Below are 25,330 nucleotides of genomic sequence, written 5' to 3'. Positions count from 1 at the left end.
CATGAGGAACTCAAAAATTTAGCATTCGGCAGAGGGAGAAACAACAGAGGGGGAAAGACACGACACAAGGGAACAAGAAAAATAAATGCAGCTGTTCTTCGGCCAGGAAAAGGTTAAGTGAAATGACTGTGCCTAATATGCTTACATGGTGTCAAATACAAGTTAGTATTTTGAAACAGTAGAGCTGTCAAAAATTATACCAAGCTGTAATTTTTCCACCCCTCAAGCTCTCTTCTAAGACCTTGGATGGTTAAAAAAAAGTTGTTTGAAACGAAAGTATATTCTTCTTACTCTTGCACTTTAATTGAACGTGTTCGCTATAAGTAACTGCACGAGAAGCCTTAGTGAACACGTTGTCATTATGTGAAATCCCTTGTCACGAGTGAGACAGGGAGTGAGAGGATTACAAGCCTTTTAATCATGTACAGATTTCCACAAGCAGTTGCAGGAAGCTAAATTACTTCCAAATTAAAGAGTGGCATGCAACTGTATTACAAGGATTTTCACGTTAAAAGGAAACAGGGCACATTCTTCTTCTGTGACAATCTCCTCCAGCCTCTCCCTATGAGACTAGCTCTTCCAAAGCTATAACAGATTTTTAGTCAGCACTAGGAAAGAACTGAGTGAACAACCTGTTGTGCAGAAACCTGGAGTTCCTCTAGATCCTCTTAAACCAGTCTGACCTAGAAAGCATGGGACAAGCAGAAAACCATTCAGACATGTGTTTTCAGCGCACAGGATAAGTGGAAGTGTGGACAAGACCTTTGTTCTCCTTAAGTCTTCCATTCTGAAGCCAAAACTAAAATGCATTCATTAAAAGTATTTTCACATAACTTAAATCCAGCATATCCAAGTAGCCCTATATGGCTCAGTAAAAGGAAGTTTTGATTCTTAGTACAGTGGTACCTCGGGTTACATACGCTTCAGGTTACAGACTCCGCTAACCCAGAAATATTACCTCGGGTTAAGAACTTTGCTTCAGGATGAGAACAGAAATCACGTGGTGGCGGCGCAGTGGCAGCAGAAGGCCCCATTAGCTAAAGTGGTGCTTCAGGTTAAGAACAGTTTCAGGTTAAGAACGGACCTCGGGAACAAATTAAGTACTTAACCTGAGGTACCACTGTATACTTGCTACTTAATTGCTCATTAAAAAATAGAATAAATGGGCAAGATGGTTTTGTGAACTGCGCAAGGACTTCTGCCTGCAAAATGGTGCTTTCCCCTCTCTTCCCCACGTTCTGTCCCTGCATCCCCAAAATTGGCAGGGGGGATGGGGAGAACCCCCAAAACAGCACACAGGGGGAGGAGAGGGGGGTCATTCCCTGTCAAGCTGAAATGCTTGCTCTGACAAAACAATCAGAAAAGTGATGTTGAATTCCTCCCAAAATGTTTTGTTGAATTTTTCTGTATCAACAACAATAGCCAGTTTAAACTAAACACGCATGGTACGATTATGGCCGTTGGCCATTCAAAATAAAACCGTCTCAATAAACACATTTTGCTATATTTCATTGGTTTCTGGTTGTCTCTTTATGAGACCTAGAACATTGCACTTAATAACAGTAAAATCCAGCTAACAATAAAAGTGCACTAAAAGAGCACAACATGGATTTAAAACACCAGTAAAACCACAGGAGCCATCAAAAGACACCAAGAAGCCATGAAAAGCCTGGACAAATGAAATGTTTTTTACCTGGGACCTAAAAGCCAGCAGATTCAGTGCCAAATAAAGAAAAGGAAAGGGTTCAACAAGTGAGGGACTGCTGAGAAGGTTCCTTCTCTGATAGCCACCCACTTCACCTAAGAAAATGAAGCACACAGAGGCAGGCTTCCATGTGAACATTCCAGCAGATTGATATAGGAGTAGGTGTCGTTCAGGTACTATTCTACTTTACAGCTACCCAAATAAAACTGATTGGGAACCTGTGGCCCTCTAAATGTTGTTGGACTCCAACACAAATGAGCCCCAGCCAGCATGGCCAGCGGTCAGGGGTGTTTGGAGCTGTAGTGCAGTAAAATCAAGTCTTGAATGCCAGATTATGACAAATTTGATCAATCCCACCCATCTCAACGAATTGTTAGAAATGGCAAGTACTTAGCTTATAGAAAGTGTTTCAAAATTAACATTTTGCCAGTACAGTCAAACCTCGGTTGTTGAATGTAATCCATTCCGGAAGGCTGTTCGACTTCCGAAACATTCGACAACTGAAAACTGAAAGTGGAAGCCTCAATACAATAGGGAAACTGAAAACGGAAGCCACATAGCACATTTGGCTTCTGAAAATCATTCAAAACCCAGAGCAGTTACTTCCAGGTTTTCAGCATTCGGGAACCTAGGTTTGACTGTATTACCCATGGGCCTTTCTGACCATGTGAGCTATCTGCTCCAGAGAAGCCTTTTCACCCTGAAAAATAAGACAAGAGATAACCCATAATAAATCCATACAAAGTGAAATATTTCTGGCTGTGCAATTTTTCTCTCCATACATTTAAGGCAACTTTACATTCTTCTTTCTTGTCAAGAAAGAAGTGTTTCAAGAGTATATCATGAGATGTGAGTTAAGGTAGAGACAGTTGATAATAAATATGTGTAAGACCCCAAGAAAGTGGGGTCCTCCTATAATTGTCCTCCTATAATTCAGAAACTGCTTTAATTCAGAAACTGTCGTCCTCCTATAATTCAGAAACTGCTTTAATAGGTACTAATGTCCCTCTCTCCCACAATATATCCACAAATGAATTTAGCAAAATAACTCTGAAGCTGCAGGTTGGCTGGTTCACATCCTGTTATGCTGAAATGAGGCAAAGTGGAAGAGCAAGTGATGCATGCTTTGTTTCCCATGGCAGACAGGAGGACAAGTTATAAAACAGGTGCTGCAACAGAAGTTGGGAATCTGCAGTCCTCCAGATGCTGTTAAAGTCCAACTTCTTCCAGCAGCCACAGCAAGTACAGTCAATGTCATAGTTCAGCAGCGCCTGAAGGACCACAGGTTCCACAAGCTTGTGATAGAAGCAACTATGGTTGTTTTGAATGGCGTTAGTCAAGATGCAGTGAAGGTGCTGCACAGCCTACATGCATACAGAGGAGCCAGGTATGAATCTAGATGCAAGTCAATCCAAGAAGTGGTTATAAGCCGGTGGAAACCTGACACCAACCACCTGGTGACAAGATGATCAGTGGCCTTTCAAGCTGCTTGGTAATCTTGATGTTCCTGGATACTGCTTTGGGCAGTTTCCCAGAAAGGAGGTGCATTTGGCTTATTTTCAGCAATTATGGTTTACTGTCCTTAATTCTAAGGGTGGAATTCAATGAAGTGTTCAGGCAAATATTCTCCTTGTGCAATGAAACATTCTCCCCCTCCCCTCTCCCTGTGCATCCCTTAAATCTGTTATAGTATTCCCCCAACCCTGCAGAGCATATCTGGTGGTGATATGGGGTGCATGAGGGGAACAGAGAGAATAAATAAAAAGCAAGTATCTCACTACATGCCTTTGAATCCAAGGAGAGGGAAAGCAGCACTGAATACAATGCAGGCTTTCTCCAACCCACCCCCTGCTGTTGATGGTCCAGTGTGGGCTCCAGATATTCCCAGAAAAAGCCAAGAATAGACTGCAAACAATACATGTTTGGAAAGTCCCCAAATAAGCACAAACAGTCAGTTGTTATTGTTGTTTAGTCATTTAGTCGTGTCTGACTCTTCATGACCCATAGACCAGAGCATGCCAGGCACGTCTTCCACTACCTCCTGCAGCTTGGTCAAACTCATGTTCATAGCTTTGAGAACACTGTCCAACCATCTTGTCCTCTGTCGTCCCCTTCTCCTTGTGCCCTCCATCTTTCCTAACATCAGGGTCTTTTCCAGGGAGTCTTCTCTTCTCATGAGGTGGCCAAAGAATTGGAGCCTCAGCTTCAGGATCTGTCCTTCTAGTGAGCACTCAGGGCTGATTTCCTTAAGAATGTATATGTTTGATCTTTTTGCAGTCCATGGCACTCTCAAGAGTCTCCTCCAGCACCATAATTCAAAAGCATCAATTCTTTAGTGATCAGCCTTCTTTATGGTCCAGCTCTCACTTTCATATATCACTACTGGGAAAACCATAGCTTTAACTATACGGACCTTTGTCAGCAAATCATAGCTGTCAACCTTTCCTTTTTTTGCAGGAAATTCCCTTATTCCAGCGCCGCTTCCCGCTGCTTCCTGCTGCTATCCCAGATTGTTAGATATCCCATAGACTGTCCCCGGAACAGGTGAGGCTGCTGATCCCTTATTTTCAAATCTGAAAGTTGACAGCTATGCAGCAAGGTGATGTCTCTGCTTTTTAAGATGCTTTCTAGGTTTGTCATTGCTTTTCTCCCAAGAAGCAGGCGTCTTTTGATTTCGTGACTGCTGTCACCATCTGCAGTGATCAAGGAGCCCAAGAAAGTAAAATCTCTCACTGCCTCCATTTCTTCCCCTTCTGTTTGCCAGGAGGTGATGGGACCAGTGGCCATGATCTTCGTTTTTTTGATGTTGAGCTTCAGACCATATTTTGCGCTCTGCTCTTTCACCCTCATTAAAAGGTTCTTTAATTCTTCCTTACTTTCTGCCATCAAGGTTGTGTCATCTGCATATCTGAGGTTGTTGACATTTCTTCTGGCAATCTTAATTCCGGCTTGGGATTCATCCAGCCCAGCCTTTTGCATGATGAATTCTGCATATAAGTTAAATAAACAGGGAGACAATATACAGCCTTGTTGTACTCCTTTTCCAATTTTGAACCAATCAGTTGTTCCGTAGCTTCTTGTCCCACAGTCAGTAGGGGGCCCTAATCAGTCCACATGCTTACTCTATGCAGGCCAGACCTAAATATTTCTCATCAAGGTTTTTAGAGCTGTATTATCACCACAAGAGGGGGCTCCAATTCAGTAAGATAACGAGGGCTGAGACTGTTGTCTTTTAGCTACAGATTGTAGCATAAAGGATAGCTAACGAACAGGAAACACCCTCCTGAGAAAGATCACAGCATAAAACACTTAGGGAAATTAATAATGCAATAGGAATGTGCTTGTCTATGCCACATTTTACAAAGCATAAATAATATGTAGGATGGATTCCCAAAGATAGAAAGAGCTGCAGCTGTAAACCTATTAAGAAAATTGATTAAAAGAAAATCAATAAACTCTATCAAGGTGTGCTAGCCTTCCCAGATGGCTTTTTCCCCACCCCCAAGAGATGATTATATTATTACTTGAACTCAAAAACCCTACTTACCAAAATGTCAGATTCATCAATGGACCTTTCTCCAAGAGAAGAGCATCCATTTCAGTAAACACCAGCCTCTTCCTTCCCTGGAACTGGCACTAATCTCATGACAATCAATAACTGCACATTATCTCCAGCAGTCAGACTAAAAGCCTATTTGTGCCACGAACCACTGAAAATCTGGCCAATGTTGGTGAACGCCCCGCTTATGGGACTGCTATCAAGCAAGGCATCCAGAGCATCCAGGGTTTTCTCATGTTCTGGTTTTCTTATGTTCTGCTTATTTTGGCATTGCCTTCAGAGCCATTAACTTGCCACCAGTGCCATAGGTTGTGTGTGTGCGCGCGCACGCATGTGCTGACATCTTAAAGGTAATTATGATGGAACATTCTGAAGGAATACCACCTGAATAAATTCCATCTGGATGAAAGGAACTACAGTGCAAATTCTCAAAATCACCGTTAATTTGGTAAATGAGACTCAAGTTTGCTTTTGTTAAAAGTAAGGGGTGTTCACAAATAGCGTACCGTTCATGTACCAGTGTAACCTGTGTATGCAATAGGTGAGCTGAAGAAAAAAATCAACTAGCGTACACTCACAAAAAACCCATTTGTACAGTGTATTTGTAGAGACTGCTTGTACCCATCTTCAGTGTGACATGTGAACATGATCAATAATCCATTCAAGTTATATCAATATAGTTTATCAGAAATGCTTTATCAATACATTCAAGTTATATTTGTATAATGTTTTGGTAACTTGGCTGTGTAAGTGGGAACATTTCTTTCCAGGTAGGGTACACATTAACCACTTTGGACCACTGGTTTGCCTCTGAAAGGCAGAATTTCTCTCAGGATCACACATACACACACATGGTCTTTATTACTTTTTATTCATGTTTCATACTGCAAAGCGACATGTTATGGAAAGCACAGAGTTGCCTCCCAAACCAGCACCCCCTGTTGGGTTCTCCAAATCCTCTCTATAAATGTACTAACCCCGATTCTGTGTCCATAATCTTATATGAATCCTTTCTCCCTTCATCAGCAGCCTATTATGTAGAGCAAGTATGAAGAAACACACAGTGAAGTGAGGTCACAAGTTAATGGCAGTTAAGTATTACTGCTTTTTATGGGGGGGCAGGATTTTGGCACAGGAATGCTAATTTCTGCAGCAACCCTGTAATTTTTCATGACATGTATGCCTCTGAACTGTGTAGTATCTGGCCAGGGTTATATTTGCCAAGTTCAGTGAATATCAGTAAAGGTTTTAACACTCAACCAGTTTGACATTCATTGGCTGGATAATGTATTATGTACATGCTATCTGGAGTTGTTCACTATGGACCGTATCAGAAACACAAAAAGCAATTACAGTGGTCCAGTAATAGATACAGGCATTAATATACATTCCCACACATATGTAGATCTTCGCAACATACCCACACTTTTAAAGCATACACGCCATCCATTTAAAGCCCATTACTTTCCCCAAAGAATCCTAGGAACTGTAGTTTAAGGCTCCAGGGAAATGTAGCTCTGTGGAGGTACTATGATTCTCTTGGGTGGGTGGGTGGGATGTGCTTTAAATGGAAAGTGTGTATGCAGTTAACGCAGGTGGCACTGTGGGTTAAACCACAGAGCCTAGGACTTGCCGATCAGAAGGTCGGCGGTTTGAATCCCCGCGACGGGGTGAGCTCCCATTGCTCAGTCCCTGCTCCTGCCAACCTAGCAGTTCAAAAGCACGTCAAAGTGCAAGTAGATAAATAGGTACCACTCTGGTGGGAAGATAAACGGTATTTCTGTGCGCTGCTCTGGTTCGCCAGAAGTGGCTTAGTCATGCTGGCCACATGACCCAGAAGCTCTACGCCGGCTCCCTTGGCCAGTAAAGCGAGATGAGCGCCGCAACCCCAGCGTCGGTCACGACTGAACCTAATGGTCAGGGGTCCCCTTTACCTTTTTATGCAGTTGAAACAAAATTAAAAATTCCTTCCAGAAGCACACAAAAGCTCATACCTATTACAAACTTAGTTGGTCTCTAAGGTGCTACTGGAAGGATTTTTTTTATTTTTTATTTTGTTTCGACTATGGCAGACCAACACGGCTACCTACCTGTAACTAGAACTATGCAGTCTACATTTTTCCTCAGACACCATTCTCTCCAACCCCTCTATCCAATAACAGTACAATGGAGCAAGGGATAAACTCTCACCATGTTCCTTTGAAACTTCACACCTGATTTATACAGACCTTACTGTTCTGCCATGCCACTAAAAACAAGTGTAGGACCAAATATATATGGTCTATTGGATGATGGCAAAAGGCCAGGCAGAAATACAAATCCCTTTAACCAGCAAAAGTATTTAGAATCCTAGCCAAAGGAAAACAGAAACTAGGGTTTGAGGGGGAAAGGAGATGGGGAGAGAGACCCCCCCCTATTTTGTAGCTGCAATCCAGACCTACCTATCTCCTGTCATATATGGAGATGAGGCCAAGAATCCTCATACTTGTGGTAGAATGCAGCCATGCAATGAATGGGTTGATCCACAGAAGACTCCATTAATGAAGTTGCAAACGAATAGCCCAAGACAGACAGCGGACAAGCTTCTCATAGATGGATTAATTGTGAATTTTGTATTCATGCACACTAAAAGTCTACTGATAAATGATGGGTGTTTTGCATGAGTGAGACGGATCAGGCTCAATGATCATCAGATGGTGCAGATGGAAAGCTTTAATTAACAGATGTGTGACCCTGTGGCTCTGTTGTAAGTTATCAGGACATTTATTGGACTGCAGTAAAGGGAACACACATGTGCACAACATGGGCACCATTTATCATTCCCCCCTCTCCCAGTTCTAGTCTGCTTTCCCTTTTGCTCAAATAAAGCCACTTCAAGCCATAAGTGCAAGGAAAGACTGGTAATTTAAACAATGCTGTGAGCCAGGAAAGGCTGAGCACCAAGTCAAGATTACCATTCATTTGACTCAATTGGCCCCACAGTGAAATCCCAGTTTTACAAAAAGGCCCTGAAAATAGTATAATTTTAAGAGTTGATAACACCTCAACTTCAGATCCTCTAATATAGCACTTGTAAGGTCCCCAGCTTGTGCACAAGTTGTGCTGAGTCCTGAAGGAAGGGAGTGGATAAACCAAAACACAGCACCAAATTCTTGCTCACTTTTCTGGGTGGGTTTAATGCAGAACAGCATGTACTTCCTCCACTGCATCTCTTCAAAGCCCAGACTTTCTCCCTTGCAAAGCAGGGGAGTAGAGGGAATAGCTTTCAGTGGAGAAGCAGTGGGGGGGAAAGGAGAGTGCTTAATCCAGGGGTGGGGAACCCCTGGCCATTCAGATATCGTTAGAATATAGCCCCTATCACTCCTGACTATTGTCCTTGCTAGCTGGGGCCAATGAGATTTGGAATACAACAAGATCTGAAGGGCAACAGGTTCCTTATCCCTCAGCCATTCCCTTCTGTCTCTTGCTGTCACTCCCAGAAGATTTTCCCAAGCCCCAGTTAACAGATTCAGGTGATGGGGAGAGAGAAAAATTACTAGTATGGGGAAATTAGGAGGGACTGGTGGGTGTGGGAAGGTGGAAGGATTCCCTTCCCCATAGGAGTTAATTCCTATGGGCTCTACTCTCCCCATAAAATATTTGAGGGGGCCAAGGCCCCCAAAGTTGATGGGCATGCCCCCAATATTTTATTCAAGTTGATACCCCTGCCCCTCCCATCTGCTGCTCTCTGCTGGGAACTGTTCCTACCTACCACCCTTTTTGCAAAGAAAAAGCAGCAGCTGGACTTTGAAGATACACAATAGAGACAGGATATGTAGTCCACCCTAAATGCCTCTCCACGCAATGTTTCTTTAGGTGCACACTTAGGATGTTATATCTGTGCACCTAATAATGTAGAGTGTGAATACAGCAAGCTGTGTTGGAACTGACAGTGCTGAGCTAACTGGCAGGTTTACATGCACATTGAGCACTTCTGAGTACACAGAACTCCAGACCAGGACACTCTGGACTTTTTAAGAAGGAATCTACGAAACTTAATTGAAGCCATACCATGCAGCCTTCAAACCTTGGACCAGATTCAACTAAATAGTTGCATTAGCATAAACCAGCGCCAGGACACCCACTACTGCAATGGGGCTTTCCCCACTCTCCTCAATTTGCTCCGGGCATCAGGAGAAATCTCCAGAACACAACATATGTGAGGAGGAGAGAGGGGGTCATCACTCCATCAGGCAAGCCCTACTTTGAATTCCAGCTCTTGATTTTTTTTTATATGGGTCATTGAGGACCAAGAACCTTAGTCTTCTGTTCTAAATCCAGTGAAATAAAATTCTGACTCATGACACTGACCTGTATTCAGGCCTAATGAATGAGATGTGTTTTGAGCACTGTATAACTAAATGGAAGCTCTAGTTTTCTTTCAATTCCCCCACTATGCATCAGGACATGTCTCAGAAGCAAGTTGCTGCTCAAGAAGAACACCAGCTGTTTTTAATTTTGGGAGCTCAGATGCAAACTGGATCCACAGCAAGAAGTCAACAAAGGACAGGTTAAAAAAAATACTTGGTGCAGACAAAAGCTGGTTTGCAATGATTATGTATCTCCAGTAGAGGATATCCACATACCTTCTTCAGACAATGAAGCACTGTAGAGACTCATCAGAGGAACAAGGACTGGAACTTTCATTGTTTAACACTAAACAGATGGACCTAAAAGGAGATTCAATGCATAGTTAATAATACTGGTTGGTATTGATGCCATTAATCAACAATTGGACCCAAATTTCAGTTAGTTTGTGGACGTTCCTGGAAGACATGTTTCTCATGCTCATCCTCACCCCTGCAGTCACATGCAACTTCCAAAAAGAATCCTCTGAGAGATTAAGAGGAGATGGGGCATTGTGGGCTGGTGGGACTTCCCCAAATCAGACTGTGGTTCTAAAAATAACCCAGGAAGGTAGATTATTTCTTCTTGGAAGTCACATAGAGCCCTTCTCCAAACTGGATTACCACAGGGAGTGAGGGAATAGGTATTAAAACTGTCACTGAGTCGGCATTCAGGGTGTTAGTCCAGCTCTGTAACATCTGCAAGATGAAGTGTGGCAAGCACTTGATTAATGAGGCTATCAAGAGGCCATGGCTGACATTCCGAGATTTCAAGTTACACACAAGCTCTCTCTTGGGACAGAGCAGTAAAAAGCGGCAGGGAGAATACTCACTTTGGAAATATAAACAAAAATGAGTAATACATTCTTGTTCTCCACCACTATCCTGATCTATGAGGATCCTTGTAAAGGAGGGCGAGTGGTAATTTTTGAAATCTATATAATTACTGCCTTACAATGGATACTAAAAATGTTCTGTTTCGTTATCATGTCAGGTAATGCTACAGAAGTTGCTGGTCTTGTTTGGAACAAGGCTAGACTTGCACAATTACAGCATCACTGAAGCGTAAAACATGAAACTGATTAACTTGTGTGATAGATTAACTAATAAATCAGAATTAAATGGTGTTTTCTGAAACACTTTTCTGGGTGAGTTGCATAGCTGTTTAGGGTGGTGTCTGCCATAAGTCACAATGAATTAGGGTAACACAGCAGCATCACAGGATTTCTACACTGGAGCCTTGAGCCAATATTGATATACCAGCATAAATTCTTAGCAACAGTGACAATTGATGTATATTTAGTTTGATATTAATCTGTGCTTTTTTATAAAAATGTGTTCACTATTAAACATAATTTTCAATCAATGTCTGATCTAATTTGACTGAGAAAGTAGTTGTAGTCCAAAACTCCACAACAATGCAATGCAATGCAATGCAATGCAACGCATGTTGGATTGAGTAGAGGCTAAAAACCTCATGCAATTAGAGGATTTGATACAATAGTCAACTTTTGGGAGAAGATACCCATTGTCATCCCCTTTGCGTGTAGCAGTGTGATGTTCTGTTCAATATGGTGCTGTGGTCTAAACCACTGAACCTCTTGGGCTTGCCAATTGGAAGGTTGGCGGTTCGAATCCCTGCAACCGAGTGAGCTCCAATTGCTGTGTCCCAGCTCCTGCCAACCTAGCGGTTCGAAAGCACGCCAGTGCATGTAGATAAATAAGTACTGCTGTGGCAGGAAGGTGAATGGTGTTGCTGTGCGCTCTGGTTTCTGTCACTGTGTTCTGTTGTGCCAGAAGCAGTTTAGTCATGCTGGCTACACGACCCAGAAAGCTGTATGTGGACAAACACCAGCTCCCTCAGCCTGAAAGCGAGATGAGCCCTGCAACCCCATAGTCACCTTTGACTGGACTTAATCATCCAAGGGTCCTTTACCTTTTACCTTTATTCCAGTCAACGAGCCATGCCTATTTCCAGGATACTCTATTCCCTTTCCCCTTCTCCCCCTTAGTAGTCCATTCTCCTCCTCAATCAGGGATACAATATTTCATGGTCTTATTTGAACATGGGTTTTTGTGGGGGTTTTGCCACCTTAGGTTCTGGTTTTCCTTTTTTAAAAATGTACTTCAGCATTGCAGGGGGTTGAACTAAATGCTGCTGAATCTAAGTTGACCCCCTAAAATAAAACCTTGTATTACTTAGAGCAGCACCTTATTTCATGCTACCTTTTTTAGTAAAAACTTGTACAATGCTGTGATATGTGTGTGTGTTTCTTTTATATTTCATTGTGCAATTAATCTAATTAGTTGCTTAAAATCAAGACATCTAATCAGCCCAGTGTTATCATCAGCACTCTGCAGGCTAGCGTATATATACGGTAAATATGCTGACTTAGCTGGTTTTTTACTTGCTCTATTAAAAAAGTCAGTAGGCAGTTCTAAGTGAAACACGCTTCAATAGGTCATTCCACCTCCTACTGTTGCTGTCTTTGAAATTAATTAAGGATTAATCCTAGATCAATAGTTAACCTCACTGCAAAATTTTATAAGAAACATTGATTCCTTACACACATGTCAATAGAGCAATTTCTTAAAGAGGAGACATATTGCAGAGATTATAAATTTAAGAATATATCAGCAGTGGAAATACAAAATGCATAATAATTTAAATCAGTGTTCCATTTGGTTTTGTATTGAAGGATAATGTTTCAAGCAGCAATACTTTTGAAGGTAGCAAAAGTAAAACCACAAAAATAGGGGAGGCGGATCATGCCCAGCTGAAGCAAAAGGAAAAGGAAAAGCAGAACTGGCCCAGTAGAAATATCAGAAACATTCAGGTGGGCTATCAGACCATGTCTGCATGGGTGCTGGGCAGAAATTAGAGCCACAGATGGCCTGAGGTAGTTCACTGTTCAGGCTCATTTAGAAAACTTCTTTTTTGCTCTATGTGTGCTACAATTCAGCCCCAGTTGGGAGAAATGCTTCCCAAATAAAGTGTATGGGAAGTCCTTGCTGAGAGCCATGCATTGCCAATATCCCTTCCCCATGAACTCCTTCTTCCATACAAATGTGACATCTTTGTTACAAGGATGGGCAAACAGGTAATTTAAAGAGCTTCTGATACAACCACTCACTTTAACACCACCAAAAATAAAATTAGTCACACTCTCTCTCTAACGTTGCTGTTTTTTTACCTCAGGCAAAGCCAAACAATTTTAGTGTGTCCAAGGGAGTGGAACTCTGCATTCTTTGGTAGTTCTAGGGATGCAAAATCCATCTGTTTGCCTAGGTATATAGGTAAAACACAGCTATGGTGCAAGGCTGGACTTGGCCATGTTTCTCTGGCAATAGGTCCAAAAGCCTGAAGTCTGAGCTAACTGTCACAGGCAGACACATGTAGGTGTACAATGTTATTTAAATGATAATGTGCCCCTGAAAATGCACCCCTGAAAAAGCCTGGTTGAACAATTGTTCAGAACCCCTGACCTACCTAGCAGCAAGTCAGTATGTCTAGTCCAACATCTGGGTGTCAAGCCACACAAGCAAAGTCCAAAGGCCAGGAGACAAAGTCCAGGGTCAATTCAAGTAATCAAGTCTGAAGTCCAGCAATCAGAACACAGTCCAGAATCAAACCAAAAGCACAGTCCCGTAGAGGTTCTAGCACATTCTCATCAAGCCAATGTCCATCAATATAGGAAGTTGAGCTCTACTTCCCTTTTGTACTTTGCCTGCTGATGGCAGCACCAGGGCTTGATGAGGCATGTGACCCTCACCTGTTTCAAGCCTAATCCATCTGAGGAATCACACCCCTCCTCCCAGAGCTAGCGAGCCCCACCTGGCCAGCTAGGGAGATGGGCTGTGGGCCTTTGTCTGCCTCAGCCTCCTAGAACTCTTGCTGCTCCCTATGTCTCAGAGCCCACCATGCTGGTAGAGACAGAGGCCCCTCTGGTGATGGGTCCTACTGCTCTGGTTCCTGTGCACTGACCGCCATCCCCTTGCCATCCTCCATGACCCTATGAGTACTTCCTGCTCCATCCTAACATTGTGCAAGCCTAGTAAATGAAACAATAGATGTGTAAATTAGTATGAAGGATCCAAATTAATTGGTTTTATGCTAGCTAACTTGGAACTAAAGTGTGCTAGGGATGGAGAAGAAATTCAATTCAGCTCATATTTAAAGGTGAAGCAACTTCATTTGTCCTTCCTGAAACCATATGCAAAATGAAACTTAGGCATTCTTCAAAATGTGCACTTCTCTGAATTATGCCATGCAGTTCTCCAGCAAAGTAATGTGCACAAAAATGCATATATTAATGAAAATAGCATACAAACATGCATCATGTAAGGCATAATTGCATATCAAAATGAAGATGTTAGGAGAAATTCGTATGAATTTGCAGATTAATTTTTATGAGGACACAACTGATTGGGAAATGTGGACAACTGAACATCAGATTGGAAAAAGTGAGAAATGGAGAGAAACCAAAATTAACTGGTCAACCCACCTCTAGAAACAACATTGAAACTGATGGGGCTATTGTAGAGCAGGCATAGGCAAACTCTGCCCTCCAGATGTTTGGAACTACAACTCCCATCATCCCTGACCTATTAGCTAGGGATGATGGGAGTTGTAGTCCCAAAACATCTGGAGGGCAGAGTTTGCCTATGCCTGTTGTAGAGTAAGTGGTTCGACACTAGCAGTCAATGTTGAGCCCAAACTTGTATGAAAATTTCAGTTTCATCCACAAAGTAAACCCTTGTTACAGCAAAGGGCTGTGAGTGAAAGAGTGTTAGAACTGATAAGCACTCACTAGGTCCAAGATAAAGATCCCATGGTAGGAGGGAAGGCATTCCAGGCACAGTGCAACTTTTGTGCAGTTCCTCAGAGATAGCATTCTAAGCTGTGTGAGATAAAATGTGCTCATTTTCACTGTTCAGAATGTGTGTGTGTGTGTGTGTGTGTGTGTAATAGCAAGAGAATTGCAAATGGCAGCCACTGATAACTTGTGGAGACCCTCAGAGTAACTGATGATATGCTGCCTTGTGGGCAACTTTTAAAGACCCCCCCCCCGAGGTTTGGTTCTAAGCTTAAACTGTTAGACTCCCCTTTGGATTAAGGGTTTGCAGCTTTAATCACAAGTACTTTTCAGGAAGAAAACATCTGATCTCAATACCTGAAAAGATGAAGGCATCTCCCTTTCATCCATTGTTCAAAAGTTGAAAAGCCCCAGTAGTACACCACATGTAAGAGTAGCTGCTGCCAGACATCCCTGGGAGCAACGTGATAAACAACTCTCTTTTATTCCATGCAACTCTGTTCAAAACAGTCCCATTCCACAATGTATGTCACTTTCTACCATTACTGCTTTATCAATCCCCTTTGTTTCATCAATCACCACCAGCCACTTTGACCCATAATCAATGAAAGGAGGCCTCTGTATTCCCAATGACACTTTGCCTTTCTTAAGCCCTTCATTATGAGTGGGTATCTTTGTCTAGAAAACAGAATGTCTTCTGAACACCTCTGACCAAACATAACTTGATACGATCTCAGTCTTATTATTAAGAGTTATCTGCAGCTGAATCAGAGAAGAATGAAATGGAGATAATAAAGAACGATTACCAGTTTGGGGATGAACTCTATATGAAAAAGCCTGCTGATTTATGCAACTTGTTTTCTGACTGCCTGACTGGTGAATCAGGCATGCTGTTAGAGAAAGTATATTTCTGTAATATTGGTGACTGCAAGTTGAACAGTGTTCTTCTTATTTGATTTCAGAGACAGTAGCAATATTAGAAAACATGTCAAAATCTTGGCCAATGATTATTCACATTTAAAGAGTTGGACTACAGAAGCCAGGGCCATCTTTAGCATATGCACTGCTGGGGTGCAAAGATCCACCCAGCATCCCCAAATTTAGTTTAGCTGCCCCAAATTTTTTTGGGGGGTGGGTGCAAACTCAGTTGTTGAGCTTTTTCAGGGGGAGGGAAATCGCTCACCGGTAACAACGACACAGCAGAAATAACTGCTTTTGTTTCCTGACTCATCAGGAATATTTGACGCTACAGAGGAGGGGGACAGGAACTTTCATTCCATTGCTTTTCGCTGCCGCCGATCAAGAGGGACTGGTATACAGTAGGTATACTTTTGGCGCCCCCCAGAATTCGGCGCCAGGGTGCCCTGCACCCCTTGCACCCCTGTATAAAGACGGCCCTGACAGAAGCTATGGTAAACAGAATAACGGCTTGGTCCAGAGATATGTACACTTGAAAACAATCTTAATACAACCAGTATTGCCTGCCGCCATTTGACGGCAATGCACATTTGAAGAGAATTAGTTATGCTTGAGAGCTGAGACTTGCAGGCTGGAGTGGCATCCTCTTTGCCTGCATGAATCAGAACTCTGCATAGCTTACACACATACCCACACACAAGTAGAAACAGTTTGCTTTTTACACATACACAAAGGCATGTTTCTGCCGACATGGGAGAGGACTGAGCTGAGCTTGTGAAACAACTTTTCCGTGTGTGCGCACTGTTAAAGAAAGTTGCCTGGACACCACAGGGTTTTCGTTTTGTTTTGTTTTAAAAAAGTCAGATGATTTCCCCCCCCCCCAGGATGCTTTTTAATAGTAGCCCATTAGAGGGCATCAAAGTATTACATATTTGCGGAAAGACCATATTGGGATAATGGGCAATGGATTCATTAATAGGGGTGTTATTGAACCCGAACCCAGCTCATTAATTTATATTGGAATGTTAAGTGTGTGCTTAAATCTGTCCCATTGAAACTAATGGCATTGCAACATGTTTAAATGTAGCTGGCTTTCCCTTGAGTCTCAAACTCCTTTGAGGTGTCACAGAAAAAGAATAGGAGGAACTCTAAGAATTTGCATTGGAGGGACCCAGTGGGCTGCAGGTTGATGATTCCAGGTCTCAAGAGGTGTCTGATCCCTCAGGAGGAAACCAGTCTTCTGGCAGGGGGTAAGGGTGGAGAGTTAGACCCCAGGGAAGGCTCAAGTGAGCTAGCAGAAGAGGGTTCCAGCACTCTCCTTCCAAATACGCCTTTTGTTTCCCTTTTGTGCCACCTCCTGTCACTCACAAGCCTTCTCCCTCTGGAGAGGCGGTTGAGAGTAACCCTGCCTCCATCTCCATGGAGATGCCAGCACAGAGCAATCAAATTTAGTATAGCCAACCCACTCAAATGGATGCCTTTTTTTGCCCAGTCTCAGGACTTCAGCTGCCCACCCTGGGCACCCTTCCTTCCTTTAAAATTAAACTGCAGAGTGGCGCTTGTTGGCTCAACGTCTGAGCTTGCACCTAGCCCTGCATTTAGTCTGTCATAAACCTGCTTACACTTGTAAATTGTAGCTTGCCTTATCCACACATTAAAGCCTTTGGCAGAAATAGGGTTGTGAGTTCAAGTTCTCCATCAGACGGGGAGGGCCAGGACACAAACACAGTCAGATTGGAACAATTTATTCTGGTTTGTGGTGTTCCTAAACTGGTTGTAATGATAAAAGTAGAGATTTCCCCTTATAAACTGCAATGGTTTCTGTGCAAATAGTTCTGCAGTGAGACATGTGGCATTCTTTATAAATGACATCAATATTTCATTTGTGGCAGGGTATAGGAGCATCCAAATGTTAATTTTAAAAATGTTCTCTTGAGGAAATCTTGCTGCTCACTCAGCAGGGGTTTATATCCATTGCTGAGCAATCTTGCAGGCACAGCATGACTTTGATTCCTTATTCCTCAGATACAGAGAAGAAAAGACTTGATCCTTGGTGTTGGGAGTTAGACAACAGTGTTTGCCCCATGCTTCCTGGCAGCCTTGTAGCCTTATGAGGCTTTGCCCTCGGGTGGGAAAAATATTGCGCCTGGGAAAGGGAAGTGGGAGTCAACAGACACTCAAGGAATAGTTTCGGAGAAAAGGCTTTTATTTCTACCATCCATGAACTGGTGGAAGGAGCAAGTGTGATAAGCATGCACGAGTTCACAATCATGTGCACAAGCATATATACCCATTCCAGATCCCTCCCCCTTTCTCCTCCTTCCAGAGTCCTGCCCCGTGAGTTCCTCTGAGCATGAACAGAAAGCTGTCTTGGGACTATTGGACTCTTGGCACCCTTCCCAGGAAAGGGGTTTCAGAGTGTTCAGATATGTTTCAATCTCTTGTTCTGGCATGGTTCCCGGACAGAAAGTAAGTTGCAATGTGGTTCTTTAGCAAGGCCAGAAGGCATCAGAAAGGCCTGAGAAACAATGGGCTGTGTTCCCTACCTTTGTTGCAATCTTTTTAGTTACAGCAAGCAGAATGTTTCTGATGCTTAGCTAATGCCTTTTAGCTGCTGAGAAAAATGATTTTGAAAAGCTCTGAGAAGCTTTGAGCCTGCTTTGGTGGGGGGTGACTTCGGGCCTAGGTGAGGTCACCTGTCCTCACCTTCCTTCAGCCTGAGACCTAAAAGAAGAGAACAATGTCAGCTTCCCCCCTGAGGCAAATTGCAGCAAGGAGGGTAGTTTTCACTGGGGCCAGAGTGGAAAGGATCAAACTCCTCTCTGTGGCCCTGGTCCTTCCCTCCAGCTGTTGAAAGAAAACACAACTGCCGAACTACATGTTCAGTATAAATGTGTGGTTTTGACTCTCATCCTTGGCTAACACCCCTCTCCTCAGGGTACATTTCCTTTGTGTTGTTTCAGCCTGGGCTCTAGAGGAGGATGTGGGCTCCCAGAGAACACATTTCCTCAGAGGTCATTATCCTTATCTATCAATGTCGTCCGCCCCGCCCATGAGATCTCACTTGTTCTTAAAGTGAGGGAAATGAGGTCCAACCAAAAGCTTGCCACATGTTTTATAGCCTTTAAAAAAAAAAAAAAGACTCCTTGTCAAACATGTTTTTTTCCTACTGTCCAGGAAACAGGATTTCCAGCAGATTTCTGTGGGGACAGTAAAGCATAATGTAGTAGGAAATTATACAAAAGTAATGACATAAAGTAGTCAGGGAAGGTGGAAAATCGTTAGGCCCTGCTCCAGCTGGGCTGATCCCGCCCCTCCCCCCACCCAGGGCCAACTGTCATTAACTGCCCTGAGGGAAGGAACAGTGTGGCTGTTTTTTGAGCTCCCAGTCCTTGGTGCATCTCTTGTGTTTTATAAATGTCATTAGCTGCCTTGAGGACTTCAGCTAGTTGTAAAGCGGAGGAAAAAATCTAAATAAATGGAATATGCATAAATAAAGGATGTTTGCGTTATTGCCCCCTGCCCTGCCTGTTCATTCTATGCACTGAAACTGTTTCTCATCACCAAATTCACCCTTGGCAACGCAGTGGGGAGACAGATGCTTGGTTCCCACCAGTTTTTGGAAATGAAGCCCCCACTGCTCAACTTCAAATCGCCATTGAAAGAAACAGAGGAGCTCCGTGCAAATGGGAAAAGTTTCTGGGGAAGCAAAAGAACAGCAACCCACCTCAAAAAATAATGTGAAAACACCAAAGCACTTTGGGGGGGGGGCTCACAAAGAGAAGAGACTCTTTGGTGTGAATTGTTTGTAAGGTTTTGCCAAGTAGTACTCATTCAATGGACTATGTGCTAGGAATACCATAATATAACAAAACATTCTAGAGGGTTCCTTGCAGCTTTACAGTTCTACAATTCTACAATTCTATGTACCTAAACAGTGAGAACTATATGAATTGGTTCTCTCACATAGTAGGTGAGATTCAATTGGGAGCCCAAACAAAAAATAAAATACCTGCAATAGGTGTCAAGGGAAAATGTTTCTATCCTTGATTTTGCCCTGATATACTGCTTTTCTATGGCCATGTTTTCAGATCATGCTAAGCCATGGTTTAGCCCGATGTACAAAAGCAGGAATATGCTTCTCCCCCTCCTCCTCAGCAATCCTCCTGCATGGTCATGAGGAAGATTTTGAAAGGATTTGGTTTTCCTTTTCCTTAATGTCAGCTTGCCATGTCATGGGCACCAAGCTTTGTGCTTAAGTGCTAAATGTGGTCTGTTTAAGCTAGTCTGATTCATAACCCATGGTTTGAAGTGACTTTAAAAGCACAGGACGTAAAGATTTGGCAAATTAAAGCAGAGGTCCCTGTCAGCTATGCTGCCTGAGAGCCTTTTAAGTGGAGATGCCATGAGTTGCACCAAATACATTTGCCATATTCTACCAGGCTTCAGCTGTTTCATCTTAAAAAAGGTATAGGTCACAGCCTTCATAGTTAACAACTGTAGGTTTACTGGTGCACGCTAGAAGCAGCCGACATACAGGAGAATGCCGTCTGGACAAAACCCAGCGTTCTAACAGAGAAGACCTCAATTGCCAAATATTTGTACGCCAGCTGCTATTTTAGTCTACGACCAAGTCAACAAAAGCTCCAAATAGAACCACAGAAATTGCAGGCAGGTCAAACTGCCCACAAATCTTCATCTCAAAAGCAGCTCCAGGCAGTAGGTTTTAAATCTAATTCTTTTCAGCATTAGGTGGAGCCTCTTCTGTTCTGAGAGGAGCAGGGATGTGGGGGGAGACATTTCCCCTTACCTTCTCACAAGCATCAATAAAAAAAGGCTCTAGATGAATAATCTTAGAATAAACACCAACCAGCTTCTATATTCAGAGGGCAAGGAGCCTCTCTGCTATGTGACTCGAACAACCCATTGCAAGGAATAACTACACCCGAGTAAAGGATTATGAAACTGTATAATAGCCTTTAGCTAAGAGTTTTTGCAAGACAGCTTTGCAAGGAACACTCTTGTCCTTGTTGGCACAATATTGCAGTGGGATATATTTTCTTATTAAGCAGTGGAAGTCTCTTATGTGCAGCTGCTCATCAATTCCCAGCATATTATTTTCAAAATACACTCTCAAAATATGAACAGCTCTATGGCCAGCAACTTTTCAATTAGCAATTATCTAGGGCTTGATATAGCATCAAACCCAGTTATCAGAGTCCTTTGCCAAAGCCTACAAACTCTTTTTTCCCCCTTCCCTCTTCTGGCACAGCTATGCCTCCGGCTCTCACATGATTCATCTCGCATTTCCTCATATAAAGGCTAGATTTAATTTCAGCTAGGGGACTTGTCTATCAAAGGAACACTTTACCTGAGAGGAAATACCATTGAACTCAATGAGACTTGGTTCCAGGTGGGCATACATAGGCCTGGACAGTAAAATACAGTGCCAGGGACAAAGGGCACTTTTAAGTTTCTTTTCTCCTTGAAATGGGCCACAATGACCTCATTGAACCAGGTCCAAAGGCAGAAAATCTGCTGTGAGGGGGCTTAAGCAGGGACCAGGGAGAATTTCACTTCAGTTTGCCAAAGGCAAACCTCCCAAAAATGCGAACCTAAAGGCTATCGTCCTTTCAGCCAAAAACAAAATCAGAATCAATAGTGGGCTCTCTTCAGCCAAAACATCTGAGGAAATTTGAGGGATCCTAAGATACATCATTAAGACTATTAACTGACAGTTTATATAGTGTCAGCAACACATTTTGTTCTAGGGAGCCAATAGAAAACACACCAAGATCTGTTCTTAGACCACTTGTTGTGCAACATAGCAGTCATGGGGTGTGTGTGTGTGTGTGTGTGTGTGTGAGAGAGAGAGAGAGAGAGAGAGAGAGAGAGAGATCAACTGAAGAACACCAGAGTCTTTTGCGATTTGCCATTCCTTTACTGAATTTGTGTCAAAAGGATCTTTTACAAGGTGACCTGCAAATCAAGTCTGGCATATCTGGCAATATACCTGGCTGTAATGTCTCTTTTGGAAAGATCTTTATGACATATACTTTCCTCAGTGTGATCTTAGATATGATGAAACCCTGTAAATGTGTAATTGCTCTCTTGGAACTCAGAACACATATGAGATATTGTTTGGTTCATTGGTTCAGAATGTAGTTCTTTTTATTTCTTGAATATCTGTGAGAAGGACAAGACATTGTGAGAGAAGACAATAAAAGTGCTTTAAAACAAACAAGCTGTTAACATATCTTCATAGGTTTTCCTATTCACTCCTTGGCAATTCCATGGGGTGAGAATGTGCTTCTCTACCTTAAACCTGTAGAGAAAAAGTCACATGCAGAGCATGGAGGAAATACTTTTGTTCAATTTAGGCTACAAGTTTCAAAAAAGTAGTAAGCAATTGCTATATGCCAGCAACTGTTTTTCTAACTCCTTTTCACAACAAGCGGCTTGCTCTCCAGGCAGACACTAATGAGATTTTTTTGTTAAAGTCTAGGAGGAGGGAGGGAAAGATCATCACTAAAATTGGGCATGGCAGCTGAATGTTGGAGGTGCTAACAATAGCAAGTCTTGGATCTCTTGGAGATGAGGATGCCTGTGATTAGTAAAGAAATCCAGCCAATGGCTCATGTGATTTCTTCATTTTTCAAATGCCTTGACTAGAACCTTGTCAAAATAAAGGGTGGATTTGTGCTTATATGGCAAGGCTGATCCACAACGATACTATCACAGAGCTGTAAAGCAGAAAATTTTGTGGTTCCTGCCAAAGCATGAATCAGTTGCAAAATAATGGTTTGAGGTATGCTTCTTTTTTCCATTCTCTAATATTTCTTTGCAGAACAACCCAAACAATTGCTCATAATTAAGCTGATTGGAGAAGCAGACTCTGGAAGGAAATACTCTGTTGGCTCTGATCCCAATGCACTTCATTGTATTAGATGTAGCACCATTACATCAGTTTCTTCCATTGCACAAAGAAAAGGTCATATTCACAGGACACACAAAATATATATTACTCAAGCAGAAAAATGATCCTTGCCTTTTCATTCTCAAAGCTCTGTTGTATCCTGAATAATTTTCAACATGGAAGTGGGAACATAAACAGCACACACACAATGGCTTCAGCATCCCAAGAATTTCATTTCCCCTTAAAAAAAATAAAGTTCCTATTCCTTATTACTGCAAAGATATATGTGAAAATGCATGGCAATGACTGCTGAAATACCAGACTCAGAAAGTATTTAGCCAGGCTATCTAGTAGTTAGAGAGGCTACTGGGCAGCAGAAGTAGAATTGTGCAGTATAAGAGTATTCAGCATTCTTTTCAATGCAAAATTTGGATTAGTTGGATGGGCAATATTCAAAACACCAAATGTAGCTGCAGTCAGCAATTTTTTTGCATCTAGAATAGCCCAAATAAGAATTCACATCCACATTCAAACAGTGATGTTGTGTGTGGATTGTACTAGATGCCTTTCATCCCCATATGCACCCATAAGTGATTGTCTATGCATGGTCCCGAATCAGCTAAGGCAATACATGAGCAGGAGACTCCTGTATTGTGTGGCTATTCCTTTAGAGAGAAAGCATGCATGTTCCTTCTAAAAAAACCCATCATTTAAGGCAGTGGCAAAACATTTGTAGAGCAGCTGACAGGCCAGTGGGAAAGTTAAAAGAAGGATGGTCCATACAGAATGCTTGCAACAAGCTGAATACATTTCAAAACAGTGCTTGACATCTGTAAGGTTTTCTTCCACATCTATTGAATAGGAATGGTGTAAACTTTTCCCATGGCAAAGCATGTAAAGCTGCCAATGAAAATAAAAACTGGGACTGAAAGGAGCAGCAAATACTGTATTGTAGCTTTGCTTTGTTCACATTGAGTGAGGTTGCTCTGGGACACACAATGTGGAGGATCATGCTGAACTCAGGGGAAATTTGCCCTAAAATGCTGGTGAATGTTCATGAGGACTTTTTTTAAAAAAAATATATTTCAAACTCATGAAGAATTATGGAAAAATAGAGAAACCCAAATCCATGGATTCATCTGTCCCAAACTTATGTGCATCTCCTCAGATGCATGCATCACATTAAATGGGAGCCAGATGAGTATCATTGGCTGCACACGTGAATCATTCCTTCTCTGTGTTTATTTCCTTCATACTATCAATATTATTATACATGTGAAATCTATCTCCAACTATGCTGTGCATGAAGTTCTGCAGGGGAGGTCCTACTTGTGATTCCACCAACAGGGGTGTGTGGCAGTACATGAAAGAGCCTTCTTTGCAATGCTGCTCCATCCTTGGAATGACCATGTGTGTGCCCATATCTTTGGGGCTCTAATTCACTTGCATTTGTATAGTGTTTTAACACTGGTTATTTTAATGATTATTTTAATTTTATATTTATATAATATTGATTTAGTGTCATTTGTTCTTGTTTTTACAATATTCCTGACCTTAAACCATAAGGTTAAGTGGGATAGAAATGCCATAAAAGCAAACATGTAAATGAACAAGCAAAAACGGCAACTCAAAAATATATTCTGTTCAAACGCTTAAATGTACTTAGTGACTGCTCTAAGGTAGAGTATACCAGCCATTTGATTGTACAAAGAAAGCTAGATTCCTGCACACCCTTTTCTTTCACCTTTTCTGGATGAATCTGGTGTCTAGCTCTCCTTTGTATCTAATACTGGAATTCTGACCAAGGCCCTGAAGTCCCCACTTCTGACTATTCTGCTTTTCATCTAATTCTCCAAAATGACTTTCCAGAACCTTTGTTATTATTATCCTTGGCTTATTTAACTCTATTTGTTTGTTCCAGAGCAAGCTTCTGATTTATATATTTTTCCCTTTGATGCACAAACTTCTCTTCATGTTTCTATAGATTACCCCACATTACATTTCAGACTTTCGGTTGCGGGCTGTGCCAAAGTTTTTCCATCTTACCTTATTTGGATGTGACTTTTCTCATCCTTGTGCTAAATGCTAGATTTCTGAATTAGAGGAGCAGAAGGCAGAGGGAGATATCTTCCTCTCTCTTTGTCTCTTTATGTCAGTGCTATGGAGACAGCTATAACATGTTCTTTATTTGCATATTTTGTTGTCGTGGTTCTAATAAGTAGAAGAGAAAACAGGAGGTGCCATTAATTTAGCTCCTCTAACTTGTTCCTTGTAACTCAAGGCTCAGAGAGGCCAATGTTTTCTTTGGCAGGGAAAAGCAAGATGTCAGATTGAGCATGTCTGTCCTGAACAGAGGAATTCCATCATGGCAGACAACAAGAATCTTCTTTGCTGTAGTGTCAGATGTTCCTCCCCTCATGTGTGGACTGGTTCACATGATACACCAGGCCGGCAACATCCTGACTCACGAAACCAACCAGACCTTTGTACACATACAACAGTCCCACCATAGGCGGTTCAAATCCCTGTGACAGGGTGAGCTCCCGTTTCTCAGTCCCTGCTCCTGCCTACCTAGCAGTTCGAAAGCACATCAAAGTGCAAGTAGATAAATAGGTACCGCTCTGGCGGGAAGGTAAACAGCGTTTCCGTGCGCTGCTCTGGTTCGCCAGAAGCGGCTTAGTCATGCTGGCCACCTGACCCGGAAGCTGTATGCTGGTTCCCTCGGCCAGTAAAGCGAGATGAGCGCCGCAACCCCAGAGTCAGTCATGACTGGACCTAATGGTCAGGGGTACCTTTACCTTTACCTTACTGGAGATTAACGTCCTGGGTGAGAACCAGGGAGAAGAAGTGTGCTGACCTGGGTGGTAGCCAGATGGAGATGGCTGATTTGTATGGTAAGGTTAAGCTGGGAGGAGGATGGGGTGAAATATCATAACTTGATTGTAAATCTATTAGCACTCACCACTTTTTCTCTCAATATTTTCTCTTATATGTTATATATTAGCACTTTAAATATAAGCCCTTTAAAAT

General features: G+C 42.3%; 1 protein-coding gene across 1 annotated transcript in view; it reads right to left on the bottom strand.

Annotated features, from left to right (window-relative positions):
* COL21A1 (collagen type XXI alpha 1 chain) overlaps positions 1–19,090 on the bottom strand; it is a 118,718-nt gene extending 99,628 nt beyond the window's left edge. Inside the window, exons 1-3 of the mRNA XM_079970606.1 lie at positions 18,102–19,090; positions 17,007–17,483; positions 9,890–9,973 (exon numbers count right to left, since the gene is read on the bottom strand). The gene's annotated coding sequence lies outside the window, so the exon portion shown is untranslated. The remainder of the gene's footprint in view (positions 1–9,889; positions 9,974–17,006; positions 17,484–18,101) is intronic.
* Positions 19,091–25,330: the final 6,240 nt, after the last annotated feature.

The sequence above is a fragment of the Podarcis cretensis genome (genome assembly GCF_951804945.1).
Source record: "Podarcis cretensis genome assembly, chromosome: 3".
Lineage (NCBI taxonomy): Eukaryota > Metazoa > Chordata > Lepidosauria > Squamata > Lacertidae > Podarcis > Podarcis cretensis.
Note: the sequence above shows the minus strand (reverse complement) of the source record. Positions and strands in the feature narration are given on the sequence as shown.